Source organism: Schistocerca gregaria, chromosome X (genome assembly GCF_023897955.1).
Source record: "Schistocerca gregaria isolate iqSchGreg1 chromosome X, iqSchGreg1.2, whole genome shotgun sequence".
NCBI classification, from domain to species: domain Eukaryota; kingdom Metazoa; phylum Arthropoda; class Insecta; order Orthoptera; family Acrididae; genus Schistocerca; species Schistocerca gregaria.
This window is the reverse complement of record NC_064931.1, coordinates 574,161,283-574,176,300: the sequence shown is the minus strand read 5'-3', so window position 1 is coordinate 574,176,300 and position 15,018 is coordinate 574,161,283. Positions and strand designations below refer to the sequence as shown.

The 15,018-nt window shown below is 41.0% G+C and overlaps 1 protein-coding gene across 3 annotated transcripts in view; it reads left to right on the top strand.

Annotated features, from left to right (window-relative positions):
* The window catches only part of LOC126297781 (ATP-dependent helicase brm-like), a 229,871-nt gene that overhangs the window by 88,143 nt on the left and 126,710 nt on the right, over positions 1 to 15,018 (top strand). The window lies entirely within an intron of this gene.

Sequence of the window (15,018 nt, the reverse complement as noted above, 5' to 3'; positions counted from 1 at the left end):
TCTGTTTTTAACTGGGGACTGATGACCTCAATGTTTAGCCCCCATCAAATCCCAAAACCAACTAACCAACCTTGAGACAGAAAAGCTTCTGACCACAAATCAGCAGGATTTTAGAAAACATCACTTGTGCAAAACTCAGCTTGCCCTCTTCTCAAATGATAGCCTACAAACTATGGATGAAGGGGGACAGGCAGATTCCATATGCCTGGATTTCCTAAACGCTTTGACACAGTGCCCCAGAGCAGGTTCCCAGATATGCGAGTGGCCCGAAGACAGTAATGGGACCCATTATGTCGTCCTTAGTGGTGATTCTTTAAGAGTCAAAGATATTGTCATGAGGGCCTCAGGGTAGTGTGATAGGACTGCTTGTATTCTCTATATACATGAATAATCCTGACAGACAGGGTGAGCAGCAGTCTGTGGCTGTTTGCAAACGACACAATTTCTAGTTGATGCGATGAACGGCAGCTAGCTCTGCATGCAAAAAAATGTAAGTTAGTACAAGTAAGAAAAGCAATTCCATAATGTTTGAATAAAGTATTGGTAGTGTGCTGCTTGACGCAGCTACATCCATTAAAGATTGATGCATAATGTTGCAGAGTAATATGAAATGGAACCAGCACATAAGGTTAGTGGTAGGGAAGGTGAATTGTCCACTTCAGTTTATTGGGAGAATTTTAGGAACATGGGGTTCATCTGTAAAGGAGATCACATGTAGGACATTAATGAAACTCGTTTTTGAGTACTACTCAAGTGTGGGATTCCCACAAGGTTGGACTGAAGGAAGACATTAAAGCAATTAAGAGTCAGGCTGCTGGATTTGTTACCGGTTACTTCGAATAACAGGCAGGTATTGTGGAGATGCCTCGAGAACTCAAATGGGAATCATTGAAGGGAAGGTGATATTCTTTTTGAGGGACACTATTCAGAAAATTTAGAGAACCAGCATTTGAAGCTGACTTCAGAATGATACTACTGCTGCCAATGTGCATTTTGTGTAATGACCTTTAAGGTAAGAGAAATTAAGGCATATACCAAAGCATATAGATATTCATTTTTCCCTCGCTGTATTTGCGAGTGGAATGGGGGAGGAAATGACTATTAGTGATACAGTGTACCCTCCATCATGCACCATACAGTGACATGTAGATGCCACCTCTCTTAATTTGAGGAAGGCATTTGACACTGTCCTGCAGTGCCGTTTATTGAAAAAAATAAGAGCTTACTGAGTATCAGAGCAGATTTGCTACTGGATTCAAAACTTCCTTGCAGCTAGAACTCAACACATCATTTTAAGTGGAACAAAATTGACAGATGTAAATATAATTTCAGGCATGCCCAAAAGAAGTGTGATAGGACTGTTATTGTTTGCAATGTACTGTATATAAATGATCTAGTAGAATGCATCAGAAGTTCTTCAAGGCTGTTTGCAAATGATACAGTTGTCTATGAGAAGGAAGCTATGTCAGAAGACAGTAATAATTTGCAGAAGGGCCTGCAGAGGAATTATGAATGGTACAGAGACTGGCAGTTGACCATGAATGTAAATATATTGCACTTACATAAGAAAAGAAATCTACTACTGTACAACTACATTGTTGATGACAAATTGCTGGAAACAGTAGCCACTGTAAAATATCAAGGATTATCTATCTGGAGTGACCTTTAAGTTGAATGACAACATAAAACAGATAGTAGGAAAAATAGATGCAAGACGTAGATTCATAGGGAGAATCTTAAGGGAGTGTATTTCATCCACCAAAATCATTTAGTTGGCACGAGAGCATTGCAGAGATGCTCAGCAAACTCCAGTGACAGATGCTACAAGAGAGCCATTGTGAATGATGGAGAGGTTTACTATTGAAATTTCGAGAGAGTGCTGTCCAGGAAGAGTCAGATAACATATTATTTCCTCCCACATACATCTCCCGAAATGATCACAGGGCTATAATTCAATAAATAGGAGCTAATACAGAGGCTTATTGACAATAATTTTACCCATGCACCATTTGCGAATGGAACAGGGAAGGGAGGATCAGTTAGTAGTACCAGAAGTATCCTCCACCACACACCATCAGGTGGATTGCAGAGTACTGATGTAGATGTAGGTATGATAAAACTACAAACTTCGGAATATCAGACCAGCTTTGTGATTAAATTGAGGACTTTCTAGCTGATAGAACTTAGTACATTGATCTTAATAGGTTATAATCATCAGAGCTGAATGGAACTTTTGGTGTACCCCAAGGTTGTATTGTATGAAGCAACATAGCACACAAATAGGCAGAAAGACCCATTACCATTTAATCACACAATTGGTGATCAGCCACTGGAAACAATTACAATTGTAAATATCTGAGAGTGTGCATCAATCAATGTGTTTTGTTTCACAATGAATCTTGAGCCTTTTCCTGACTGCATTTCCAGTTCTTTACTCCTGTGATGGGAAATGCTAGTTCCCTGGTGATGTGGGATCATTCCTAAATCATTTCTCAGCAGTTCCCTTTTCCACATTCATTGAATCTTTGAGGTCCACATCTGACAACTGAATAGTGAAATGTTATGAAAACACCAGGAAAGTGAGTAAGAAAATAAAGCAAACAAACACCAAGTGCTCTCTCTCTCTCTCTCTCTCTCTCTCTCTCTCTCTCTCTCTCTCTCTCTCTCTCTCTCTCCCTCCCTCACACACACACACACACACACACACACACACACACACCAAAGTATCTATCACAGAATCTCCCAATTTTCACTTTCCCCACATCACATGTAAGAGTAACCTCAGGTGTACCCTGGGAAAGCATATTGAGTTCCTTGGTTCATGTTGTGTGTTACTGACCTGGCAGCCAATATTAATAATAACCTAATATTTTTCACAGGTGATTCATTTATCTGATAGCTTCCACACAAATATTCTGTCAGATCTTGATAATATTTCAGAGAAGTGCAAAAATTGACTACTCACTTTAAATAGCAAGAAATGTAAATTATGTGCTTCGCAATATAAAATAAAAGTGATATCCTGTGACAACAATAACAATTACTCACAATTTGAATCAATAAACTCATGAAAATACCTGGATGTAACAATTTATAGGGATGGCAAGTGACATACTTTGCTTCATCAGTGTTCCATATATAATTTCAATTGGAATATGCCCTAAGAAATGTTCCTACTGCAAGTAGCCTTTGCCACACACCTCAGAGTGGTTTACAGACTATAGATGTAGACTTATATGTGAGTTTTAGTAACCAATTGCCCCCCACCCCACCCCACCAAAAAAAAAAAAAAAAGAGGGAGAGAGAGAGAGAGAAATCAGTAATACTAATTTGTACTTCCTCGTGCATTAGAGGCACAAAAGGATAGGAAATGTAAAGAAAGGAACATCAGGTTACTGTAGAAACTGTGATGTTCCTTTATATTTATGATCTTAACTTGGGAAACATCGTATGGTAAATGCATTTTAAATAATAGTTACACTAAAGTAGTACTATTAAAAGAATGGAAAATTAGTAAGTATTCAATTTTCCCCACAATATTTGAGATACCTTGGGGTAATACTGTATTGTGTCAACACTTATTCTGTAATACTTTAAAAAAAAGTATTCAATGGAGTTATCAGAAATTTCCACTTCAACAAAAATAACTTTCTGAAAGATGAATACAGGACAGAGATTCACAACTGTTCAGTGGTTGAAATTCAACAGCTAACTACGTGATTCCAATTTTGCCTCTTTTGACACTGTTGCTTTTGGTTTGACAGGACCAGTTATTTTTATTTTTGGGCTTCAGTATAAGAAAAAATAGATTTAATGTTATGCTGAATGATCTCAATGTCTTCTTGGATACAGCTGTTGCAGGTATATCTTGGAACATATCCAATAACTTTAATTTGCTTCTATCTATGTCTATGAGGTTTCTGATGACGTTGGGGTTCATCTTGACATTGCAGTCTCAATTGTTTGAGACTGTTTTCTGCTGATTTGGTTTTGTCTCTGGTGACGTTTGAGAGTGGCTTAATTATAAGATGAATTTATTTATATCTGATGCATTACATTAATGAACCAAAACAGTTAGAAACTATGAATACATCTTTGTCATACATTCAGTGCACTGCAGGCTATGATTGCAGTTTTGCATCTTTTATTGCTGACAGTGTACTTTGCCTTTTTGTTGAGTGATGGCTCTACACAGATTAATCACCTGCAAGTAATAGTTTCCTCAGACTTGAATAGTCAAAGTCTGTGACTCTTAAAGAAAAGTCAGTTTGCTGGTCATGTGACATTTCAGAGTGTGGACAATCTATCACTGAAGCTCTGCTTTTGTTGTGGCCTTCAGTTGAAAGAGATTTGAACATGCTTACAGTAAAACTTCCTGGCAAATTAAAACTGTGTGATGGACCGAGACTCGAACTCGGGACCTTTGCCTTTCGCGGGCAAGTGCTCTACCAACTGAGCTACCCAAGCACGACTCGCACCCCATCCTCACAGCTTTACTTCTGCCAGTACCTCGTCTCCTACTTTCCATGGCCAGTATTGTCAGAATTGTATACTTATGTGGATATGGTGTCTGTTCCCCGTTGATATATATCAATGCCCGTCAACAGCTGAAGGTATTAATATAATTCTAATTTTGTTCTAGACAGCTGCAGGTCATCAATGGTGTCTGTTCTTTCGGACATCATATCCATATAAGTATATAGTTCTGGAAATACCGGCAATGACCTTCTTTTGTGCGGATACACTCATATTCCTCGAACTCTTATGGTACTTCAAAGAATGTCTTCCACGAGTAATGAATGTGTTGGGGTGGGACACTACGAATGTAGTGTGTGGACATACAAGGTGAGAATGTGGGTCTCGTGAGAGGCATGCACGAAATAATCCCTGCAGTCGCACTATCCTCTGTGCCCTCAGTGGCTCAGATGGATAGAGCGTCTGCCATGTAAGCAGGAGATCCCGGGTCGAGTCCCGGTCGGGGCACACATTTTCACCTGTCCCTGTTGATATATATCAACGCTCGTCAACAGCTGAAGGTATTAATATGATTCTAATTTCGCTTCTCATTTATGCCCTTCTTCTGTTATAACTGCTGTGTGGTTTCTATATAAGCCATAGATAATGTCTCCTTTATGTATTATAACCCACCTACCTTTTGAATTTAAAGAGTGTATTCCAATCAGTGTAGTCAAAAATTTTCTCTAAATCTACAAAAGCTACCTTTCTTTAATCTTTCTTCTAAGATATGTCGTAAGGTCAGTATAGCCTCACATGTCCCTACATTTCTGGAGAACCCAAACTGATCTTCCAGACTGTAGTCCCTTAGAAATACTAAGAAGATTGATGTCCCTCTTCAGAGACCGTATCTCAAGTCTGGCCTTCTGGCCCCTCCACATATGTCCTTCTGATGTGGTTGATATAGGATGGCTGTCTGTATTGTTGAAGGAAGCAAGTAACCTCACCCCACTGTGGCAAGGTGCTTGTTTCATGGGGGGCCATAGGACCTCTCTCTTATGAGTATCACAGTCATGTGGATTGCTTTGTCTGATCTATTTGGTTGTTTTTGTCTTCCCCATATTTGTGTTTAAAGCCACTATAAGTATGTTCCAGGTGCATATTAGAATTTAGTGTGGCATACAGGAATGGAAGTATTCTCTAGAAGAAGCAGATTTTCAAATTAGTGACCAAATGGCCTGGCGTCAGTATGGTTTTAGGGTAGCTAAAGCAGGTTTGAACATTCTGGAAACCAGTTTCCTCTTTCTCCTCTAATAATGTTTTCAGTAATTTGTACATATACTGTTTTTCATAGCTGTTCACTTTCAACATTTTCTTTTTACATGCTTTGTCAAAATGCCATGATCAGAATGGGCAAATTTTTGGATTCAGTATAACTGTAGTCTGGTTTTATAATATATTTCATTTATTTAATGTGTTTGGTTGGAAAGGACCAGATGATTATTTTCTTAAAACTTTTCATAATACCTCCACAGCACACATTATTTCTGCGAGAAAACATGAATGACTTGAGTGACAAACACCTTAACCAATATCAATCAGCACCAACAAAATTGTGGTCTGGTATTTATAATCATTGCAACCATGCATTCTATCCAAACATACACAGACTTTTCCATACAGCCTAAGCATCTCTCACTGCACTTCATTTGTAATGATATGCACAAAATAGTAACTTTGCAAAATAGGGCGGATTTCATAAAGGGCAGACAGCCAATTGTGAGTGATATATTTGTTTAAAATTTAATACATACACACAGATGAGCCCAGACTTTGTGACCACCTGCATAATAGCATGTTGGTCCACACATAAAGCACATTACAGCAGCACTTTTGCCTAGCTTGGATTCAATAAGTCCTTAGGTTTCAGGAGGTGTTTGACACCAGGTATATATATTCACAAGTCACACAATAGCCATAAATTATGGGCCAGTGGTTTTTGGTCGTGAAGCTAATGCCTGATAGCATCCCATGTGTGTTCTGTCGAGTTCATACCCGGTGAATTTAATAGCTGAGACATCAGTATGGGTTTACTGTTATGCTCCTTCAACTACTGTAGCACTATTCTGGCCGTGTAGCATGGACTATTATCCTGCTGGAAAATCCAGTCACCATTGGGGAAGATGTTGAGCATGAAAGAATGCAGGTAGTCTGTAGTGATGTTCACATAATCCACATCTGTCATGGTGCCTTTGTTCACTACCACAGGTTGAATGTCCCCCATAGCACAATATTGCCCCCACAAGTCTGTGTTCATGGCAAAGTGCATTTTTTGAGCAGCCATTTGCCTTGATGATGGTGCTATCCATGCACAATCATTGGCGTGGTGTAACAAGAAATCTGATTCATCCAACTAGCCTACAGTTTTCTATTGGTCCACCATCCATTCTGGACTGTCTTGTGTCCATTGCACTTGTAATTGATGATCTTATTGAGTCAACACAGTGACACACAGGGGTCATGTTCTGTGGAGCCATGTGTTCGATAATGGCCACTGAACAGTGTGCTCAGAAACACTTGGCCTGCACCAGCATTGTACTTCATTATCAGATCTGTCACAGATTGCTACCTAAACTGCTTGACATAGTGATCAAGCCTGTGAGCTCCACGTTTTGTCATGAAGCTTGAACATTCAACACCTTATCGTCTATTCATTGTTTGAGCACCATCTCTCTCTCTCTCTCTCTCTCTCTCTCTCTCTCTCTCTCTCTAACCTCTCCCGCCCCCCCCCCCCCCCCCCACACACACACACACTGAAATAAGCGTTTAGAGACTGAGGTGCAATGTTTTGGAAGGTGAACCTGTGGTATAGTTGGTGTCTCAGTGGAGGAGCCTGACAGCTGCGAGAAGGAGCCAAGAATTTCCTGAATGGCCATGTGGGAGATAACAGTTGAATGGATGGATGCTGCAGTGAGGGCGCAGCCTCCAGACCCATATCCACGGAAACTGTCAACAGTGACCTGGAGTGGAAATTGAACCCTGTGGTTTAGGAATTTGCAACGGTGGGCACTCCAACTCTGAGTGACCCACTAATGGTGTAGCAGGCAATAAGTGGAGGTGGAGTTGGTTGGTGTGCTGACTCTCCAAACCCCTTGGAATTTCCAGCCGTCATTAGGTGCTGCCCATGAGTGGCCATGACTGTAGCCAGCATCCATTAATATCTTGCTCCATATGAACATGCCCATCATCCATTGTATTGGATCTGGGGTTCCTCTGCTTCACCATTGGAGGATGTGTGAAAAGGCAGGCTAAACAGGTGACTAATGCCATTGGCAATGCAGAACTGTTCAAAGGCCATCACCGTGAATTGGGGCCCATTGTCGGACACAAGGATGAGGGGAGGCACTCGAGTGTTGAGAATCTGGGTAAGTGCATTGAATGTGGCAGCTGTAGTGGTGGATGCAATGCTAACCACATGTGGCATATGGGTACCTGGAATAAGCATCCACAACAGTGAGCCACACAAAGCCTAGTGAAGTCCAGATGAATGCAGTCCCAGCAGTGATGGGAAGTGGGCCAGGGGGCTAAAGACTGAGGCAGAGCAACCTGATGTGGGGCATGTGCAGAACAGCTGCAGTCATAGTCCAGTAGACTTGTTGCCTGCCTAGGGCTTTCATCCACGACATAACCCAGTGTCCATGATAGAAGAGTACCAAGACGCAAAGATTGGGATGACAAAAAGGTGGGTATCTATCTGCTTCCACATCCGACAGAACATCAGAGACAACAGACAAACAATGAGAAAGGCAAGCCCAGACCTGATCTTCTAGATCAGTAGATTTGGAAAAATCAGTGGGCCACCCATGTAGCACATAGTGCATGACAGCGTAAGATAGGGTGTGTCTGTGGCAATGTGAGTAGCAGTATTGGGATACTCATCAAAAGTGCATTTTCAATATATGTCAGTGTGGAAACAGGATATCTCCTGTTTTGCAAATGTCGGGTCTGGTCCTGAGGGTAGACAAGAGAGCGCATCCATATTCATGTGTTGTTCAGTCGTCTTGTACTTAATGGTGTAATTGTAAGAACTAAGGAGAAGAGCAGAATGCTGGAGCCTTTGAGCTGTCTACTCAAAAAGCTGAGAATGGGGCTCAAAGAGCACAACCAACGGTTTGTGGTCATTAATGAGGGTTAATTTTGTCCCAAGGAAGTTCTTGACATCAAAGATGATTGCCAAAGCCTCATTCTCAGTCTATGAGTAATTTCTTTGAGCAGTTGTCAGTGTCTTCATCACATAAGTAATGGGTTGCTCAGTACCATCAGCAGCCAAAACAAGGGTATGTGATGGAGAAATGAGTGTAAGGCAGGATACCGAGTGTAACGTGCTTCAACTGGGTGAAGGCATGTTTGCAGGCAACTGACCACTCTAAGTGAACGCACTTTCTCTGCAACTGGTTGAGTGGGTGCATAATGTGAGATGCTTACAGGAGGAACTTAGAATAATAATAATAATAATAATAATAATAATAATAATAATAATAATAAACTTTACCCAAAAAAGCATTCAGCTCCTACAGGTTTTGGGGATGTGGGAGAGTGTCAACAGCCACAACATTCCAGTCAGCGGGCTGAATCTTGTCTTCGTTGGACAAGTGTCCAAAGTACTTGAGCCATGCATCATGCAGCATAGTAAAGAGGGTGCAGAGGTTGCATAGATGGTTTTAGCTTGTAGTGCTCAATACTATTAATTCGTCTAGGTAATTGGTACAAGTTGGAATGGACATAGTTAACTGTTTCAGGTGTTTCCGGAAGATTGCTGGAGTGGAAGAGATCCCAAAGGGCAAATGTTTGTATCTGTACAGGCCAAAGGGTGTATCGATGACCGTATTGTGTTATGGTTCCTCATCCAGTGGGGTCTGTAAACAATCATTACCAAGGTCTATCGTTGAGGAAACCATTTGGTTTCTTAACCACTACCAGGGGTGTGGCCCAAACACTAGTTTTGACTGGTTTAATTACCCCAGCTACAGTGAAGGCGATTGAGTTTGAGCTCAACCGCCATCTGTAGGGAGACCAGTAGCAAATGTGCCGAACAGAAACAGGGCACTCTATCGGAACGTAGAGAAGTATGCACCTCAGAATTGGTGACACACCCCTGGCCAGGTTCAAACAGAGAGGCAAAAAACTTACAAAGGTCAACAACTTTGCAGAAGATAATAGTGTGCGACAACCTGAACTTTATCCATTACAGAGAACCCAAACAGGGAGAACCCATCCAGGCCGAAAATAATGCCAGCTGAGTGACTATTTATAACAAACAACATTATCAGTTGTGTAACCTCCTTGTATGCTGCTATGGTTGTGAATTGACCTCTGAGGGCAATTAAGCTGTCACCATATGCAACCAACTTGCAGGAGGACAGGGCCAACACTTGGTATCCCAGGCGAGCATATGTTGGGAGGTTCATCAGGGAAGAACATCCTAATGTGCAGTCATGAGATCAATAAACGACTTGGAGGGCGGAGGACAACCGTAGGGAAAAATGGTCTGGAGTTCATGCACTATCCCTTGACACAAGTGTGGAGTGGGGTTAGAGTGTCCCAATGTTTGACAGCAGACAGTTCAGAGATGCCCATCCTTTTCACAATGGATGCAGTGCAACTTGACTAATATCGGAGGTAGTGCTGAAGGGAACTGAAACCATGAATCCTGCAGGGTTGTCCATAAATCCATAAGAGTACAAGGGGGTGGAGATCTCTTCTGAGCAACATGTTGCAAGGCATCCCAGATTTGCTCCTTAATGCTCATGTCTGTGGAGTTTGATGGCCAGCAAAAGTATTTAAACTCAGAAGAGTGTTCCTGGAGTCACTCTATAGCAATTCTGGACATATGGGGTCTGGACATGCAGGGTCCATGTGTTCTTGAGGTTGTCTTCATAGCCATACATGTCCATCTGCCAGTGCAATTTGATATGAGACTCGTCCGACCAGGAAATGTGTTTCCAGTCATCAATAGTCGAGTGTCGGTCTTGACGGGCCCAGGCGAGGCGTAAAGCTTTGAGTCGTACAGACATCAAGGGTACATGAGTGGGTCTTCAGATCTGAAAGCCCTTATCAATGGTGTTTCATTGAATTGTTTGTACACTGACACTTGTTGAATGCCCAGCATTGAAATCTGCAGAAATTTGTGGAAGGGCCGAACTTCTGTCTCGTTGAATGATTCTCTTCAGTGTTAATTGGTCCCGTTCTTGCAAGATCCTTTTCTGGTCACAGCAATGTCGGAGATTTGATGTTTTGCCCGATTCCTGATATTCGCGGTACACTCATGAAATGCTCATACTGGAAGATCGCCACTTCATCAATACCTCGGAGGTGCTGTGTCCCATTTCTCGTGCGCTCATACTGGAAGATCGCCACTTCATCAATACCTTGGAGATGCTGTGTCCCATTGCTCGTGCGCCGATTATAACACCAAGTTCAAACTCACTCAAATCTTGATAACCTGCCATTGTAGCAGCAGTAACCAATCTAGCAACTGTGCAACACGTGTTGTCTTACATAAGCATTGCAGTGCAGTGCTATATTCTGCCTGTTTACATATACTGTATTTGAATATGCATGCCTCTACCAGTTTCTTTGGTGCTTCAGTGTAGTTCGACAGCAACAAACACATCTCCCTGAATGTGAGTGCAACCATAGTAAGAAAAATGTCTGAGGGGAAGCCCAGGAAAGAAAGTGTGACAAGTGGAGAGCATTATCAAATGCCCACCTGTAAAGTGAGAAAGTGCTGCAAATGTGTGTCCCAATATTCTTTGGTGTCATAAAATGGAGGAAACATGGATGGGCAGGACTCCGCCTGGTAAGTAACAACAGCTTGAACGGGTTGTGAACTGCGCACCTGCAAGTGTTCTGAATTTCCTTATGTAACAAATTGGTTTGCTGCTGCACCTGCTCTTGCTGTTGCAGTTGCTTCTGCAGGAGTTGCTGTTCCACGAGTTGCATGAGTACCCCATCCATGAGGCACTATTAACCTTTTTTCTCATTGCCAAATACTGTAAATAGAATTGGGCACGACCTGTGGCTAACTGGCACAGGGGATTGGTGGTGAGTTGCCAAAATCCACGAAAGACAACAAAAGCAATGGACGAACAACAAGACAACATGCCAGACTGACAAATCTGTAATGTAAACCAAATTAAGAATCTAGAGGTATCAGTATCTGGAACCAAGCAGTGCCGTGTACAAGGAATGGTATGAGAGGGCATTCAGAACATGACTGACTTCTGGGGCCCCGTGCTGCTAGCTTTATAGGATGGCGGCGAGTGCCAATAGGTGAGCGCATGGGCCATGGCCTGTGCCTAGCGCTGAAGCAGCTACAGCAGTGCTTGCAAATATTAGGAGTGCTGCCTAGTGGATGTTGTCTAGATCCATGTGTTCTGGTGGAGACACACATATGTAATGGATATGGATTTTTCAGAGTGAAACCGGAAAGGACAAATTTGTTTGAATTCAAAACGATTGTCCTGTCCTTTACATCTGCATCTAGATTTACATACTTCACAAGCCTCCATATGATGTGTGGTGGAGGGTACCTTGTACCACTACTAGTCATTTCCTTTCCTGTTCCAACTGCAGAAAGAGCAAGGGAAAAGTGACTGGTTGTATGCCTCTTTATGAGTCCTGATATCTCTTATCGTATCCTTATGATTCTTACATGAAATGTACATTGGTGGCAGTAGAATTGTTTTGTAGTCAGCTTCTAATGCTGATTCTCTAAATTTTCTCAGCAGTGTTCCGCCTAGAGAACTTGTCTTCCCACCTTCAATCGACCTGAGTATGAACCATGCATACTTGATCATTCCTCGAAAATCAGGTGCACTAAACTGGTGCTGAATTAAAGTACGCATTTTAATGGAATCTTCCTTCAAAGCAATTTCTCTTCTAGTCTGTAGCATTTTGAATTTTTTCCATGAAAATTTTAACCTGCCTGTAAAAGTAAGCATCACAGGGATGGAAAATCTGTACTGCCAGTGTGGTAGTCATGAACCTTAGCTACTGCACTACACTAGCTTGGTCAAAACTGGACTGATGTTGCCAGTATAGGACTACATATAAAACTTGAACACCAAGTTTCCAAGAAACTAGGACCCATTGCGTGAAAATCTGCTAGTCAGCTACTCAGGATAGGTCCCTTTACAACATATCTAAGACTCATCAAAAGCGGTAATTAACAGGTCTAGTAGTCTCCATGGTAGACAAAGTATACAAAGAGTTCACAAGGACTCGCAGAAGAATACACTTTGACTACTCCCAGTCCATCCGAAAGTGCTACATTGCACCTGGAACCCATAGTTCTACTCATCAAAAGCGGTAATTAACAGGTCTAGTAGTCTCCATGGTAGACAAAGTATACAAAGAGTTCACAAGGACTCGCAGAAGAATACACTTTGACTACTCCCAGTCCATCCGAAAGTGCTACATTGCACCTGGAACCCATAGTTCTACAGCACTGTATTGGTACTGTGTGGATTTGATGGGCCTTCAAGAGCCCTAACTTTGAAGTAGTGTATTTGAATGTTTTCCACTAAATTTAGCACCATTATTTACCACTCAAGCACCATGGCAGCTTTAGCTATGAGTAACAAAAAGTGGAAAATAATGAAGATATATCAGCTGTGCTCCATCCATTAATTAGGACATCTGGCAAGCAGAAAAGTGGGTGATTGCGTCACTGTATGCACAATATTCACGCGTGGTAGAACTGTATGCAAACCTGCTTTGTAATATTGTCCAATATTCTCAGATTAAATGCTTACCAGTAGTTGTGGACATTACTGCAGGAATGATTCTATGGAACTTCCAGAGGACAGAAGATAGGCCATGTTACACAAGAAATACAACAAGAACAGGACTTGGGTGTCCTAAATAAGGGAGGAAGACTTCACATGTTTCACAGCAGATCAGAAGCAATCAGTGATGTATATATCTGGTAGCAAACAATAGGGTCATAGCAAATGGCTCATGTTTGTTGGCCTTACTTTAAGTGATTTTTGTTGCATTTACATAGAACTTAGATTATTGACTAAAAATAACATTGGCATTGAGAATGGTTGCAAATTAGATTTCAGTAGAACAGATTGAGAAAAGCTAAGCAAATTCTGTAAGATTTTCTACTTTTCATCATATATGCAACCATTGGAGAAAAAAATGTCCTTAATTATTGACTTAATCCATAAAGCACAATGGAGAAGATATTCATCAAAAAATGACACTATTATTCCATGGACCCCAGAGTGTAAAAACATGCACAGCCAGCATGTTCTATCAGTTCTCACCAACCAATTCCTAGTAGCCCTATTACACGACCTTGTTCAAATTCCGTGAAGAGTTGATAAAGGCGTTTTTGTCACCTTAAAGGCAGTCTAGACTAACATAAACTCACCACATCCAATCTTAAAAGTAACAAACAGTTGTGACTATTACAGCTTGTGTTTGAAGCAAATCTGATTTGCATCCTCATAGTGGTGCTTCTAGCACCGCTCTTACGTGGCTGATGCAAAATTTGAATAGGCATCATCTTTCAGGTGTAAAAAGACACCTACTAACTTACTTTGCACAACTCCTTCTTGGTGTTGCAATTTTTTTTTCTGTCTGTGAATTTAAGAATGTGATATAAAAAACTGATCCTGGCCTGAGTCCAAATGAGTACTATTAAGTTATAGGAAATTGCCTAGGCATGGAAGGCTCAATGTCTTTTCTGAGATTGATACCTACTGAAGAATAGAGGGTGAGAAAGATAACTTATATTTCCTCTACTCTTGTTAGTACTATCATAATTTCTTCTCAGAATCATTACAACAGGATTATTGTTATTATTATTATTATTATTATTATTGGATATAATCTCCATCTGTTACACAAAACACTGTTTTTGCATACAACCCAAATATGTTTCAGCACCTCTGTACCATCATTGGTCCATCATATGAAAAAACTGTTTTGCATAACAGGCAGACCTTATATCCAATAATTTTAACAGCAAACATGGCAATTGCAAGAGCACCCAATTCAAATGATGTGTCTCATTATCATCATCCTAATCGTCATCATCACCGTTGTTGTTATATTTATTTGCATAGGTGGACCACATCTCCAAAATGATGTGGTGGTTGTGGTGATACATCATCCCCCTTGTAAGCTGTGTGAGTTAAAAGTTTGCTCTTTGCTTTCTGAGTTAAAGAAAGTTTTGATTCACTACAAATTCTGCAAAAATCACACAAGAGCTTTGTGTTAAAACCGCTGTGCTTGTATTTTTTATGCTTATCAAACATTCTCTTGTTAATGAAAGATTTTGGCATGACTACTACAGGTAGCATGATGCATCATATCTGCCATGAATAAGTGAATTGAACTTAAGTAGTATACTTATATAAAGACTACACATGGTAAAAATTAAAACCCTTTAAAAAATAAGAACTGTACATAGCCATATGTGATACAGCTGAGTTCAGACCAAGGTAAATATGCTAATTTCAAAACGTCTGATTTTGGAACTGTGTCACC